Source organism: Anomalospiza imberbis, unplaced genomic scaffold (genome assembly GCF_031753505.1).
Source record: "Anomalospiza imberbis isolate Cuckoo-Finch-1a 21T00152 unplaced genomic scaffold, ASM3175350v1 scaffold_115, whole genome shotgun sequence".
Taxonomy (NCBI): Eukaryota; Metazoa; Chordata; class Aves; order Passeriformes; family Viduidae; genus Anomalospiza; species Anomalospiza imberbis.
In genome coordinates this window covers 45,901-47,821 of record NW_027099541.1, presented here as the reverse complement: position 1 = coordinate 47,821, position 1,921 = coordinate 45,901, and the positions used below count along the sequence as shown (strand labels likewise).

The 1,921-nt window shown below is 61.7% G+C and overlaps 1 long non-coding RNA gene across 1 annotated transcript; it reads left to right on the top strand.

Moving 5' to 3' along the window:
* Positions 1-946, top strand: LOC137465860 (uncharacterized). The gene is made up of 3 exons (XR_010994858.1): positions 1-146; positions 404-551; positions 759-946. It is a non-coding gene; the product is annotated as an uncharacterized lncRNA (long non-coding RNA).
* The last annotated feature ends 975 nt before the right edge of the window (positions 947-1,921 follow it).

Here is a 1,921-nt window from a genome sequence, read left to right as displayed (position 1 = left end):
CCAGCCAAGGTGAAGAACATCCACCAGAGTCTCGTCACCTACGTCTCTGTGGATGCCAGGCTGCAAATTGACCTTGTGAGGCTGGCTGAAGAACACCCTGCTGACGTGGTGCTGACCCTCCTGCGCTGTGCCCCAACGTGTGACAGGTACAGGGCCCACGAGCCTGGAGAGCTCAGGGCTCAGCAGCCTTTAGGGCCCGTGGCCCTGCACAGCCTGTCCCATGGGGTCTGCCAGACAGGCAGAGAGGCCCAGGACCCTCGGGCCCCTCTGTTTCCTGAGCCTGCTGCCACTGCTCCTTCCCTGCCCTTCAGGGCTCCAGGGCTCTGTCACCTGGGCCCCCACAGCTGCACAGGGCATGGTGCTGTGACTGACATGGCCCTGACACAGAGCTCTGATCCCACAGAGCTGCTGCAGTGCTGTGGAGAGCCATAGGCTCATCGGGACCAGCAGTGGAGAAAGTGCTGTCAACACTGCTCTGTGTGATGGAGGACTGGCCTCTGACCAGAATGTGCACCTCTGATGGGGACAACAAGGACATTTTTTCCCTGGCTGTGAGTTTCTGGAACTGGCCTTTGCTCACCCCCAGGTCGCCTCTCCAGCAGCTCTCCATCCTCTCCACGCCGCAGGCGCTGGGCTGAAACCTGGGCTCGGGGCAGGCTCAGGGGGCACCAGGCCTTCTGCTCCCCTGCGTCTGCCCTTGGGCCCTGCCCCATGGACACCTCGGCACTGAGCCCTGCCTTGGGCTGCTTCTCTTGCAGGCAACTCTGGTGATCTGGGTGATTGTCCAGGTGCCTGAGTGCCACGAGGCATTGATCCTTTATTCCTCCCGCCTGTTTGTGGCACTGCTCTTCCATGTTGTCATCACCACACAGCAGATGCCACCAGAGGAAGTTGATAACTTCTGGAGAGCATGCCAGGAGGAACACCGCCTTCCCAGCAAGCCCAACAGGTCCCCGTCCTCCTGTCCTTCCCGTGCCCTTGTGGCCAGCGCCAGTGCTCCCAGTGTGACCTGGGCTTTTCTCTGCACACAGGTTTGCCGTGCAGGTCATGAAGGCTCTGCTCGGCCGACTGTGGTGTGACAATGTGGTGGAGGCTATGGAGCACATGGGTGGCTGGGACACACTGCTGTGTGCTGACTCCCAGCACTACGCCGTGGGTCTGTTGGCCAGGTGAGACCCCCTTCTCCCCACTGCCCCCAGCATTTGTGCCCTGTGCCCCACACAGTCCCTGTGGTCCTGGGCCAGAGGGGCTCGTCACCAAAGGACGGCCAAGAAGAATGGAAAAGGCTGAGAGAGGAGGGTGCCCAGGAGGGACTGTTTCTCAAAGCGCCCACATCCCCTCCAGGGATGCTGGGGAATGACCAGACCTCTGTGAGTCAGTCCTGGGAGAGGTTTGGTCTCCCCACCTCAGGGCTTTGGTGCCTTTTTCCCCACTGCCAGGGAGATGCTCTGCGTTTTTATGCCTTTGTGCTCTCGCATCACAATCCACATGCTTCGGCATCTCAGCAGGGAGGACCCGTGTTGGGATCTTCCCTTCCTGGCATTCCTTGTGGAGGTGAGCCTGTTGGCCAGCGCTGCCTCGCTGAGCTGCCTCCCAGCTCTCTGCCCTCTCGTAGCCACAGCTGCCAGGACGGTGCCCACGCCCTGTGCTGCTGCCTGGGCCCAGCCCTGTGCGGTTCTGGGCTCCTGCCGGCCGGGTCCCCTGTCACTGCCCTGTGCCTTTCAGGTCCTCCAGCGCCTAGACTTGAGTAAATGTGGTGGCAGCGTCCTGAGGATCACGTCAAGGTACCTTCAGGGTGAATGCAGTCAGAGGCGTCGCCTGGCGCTCAGAGGCCTCGTGGTGCCCAGCAAGGATCCCTCGATGGTGAGAAGGGGGCAGCGGCTGAAGCTGCGCTGGGCAAAGCAGCCCCTTGGGCTGGCAG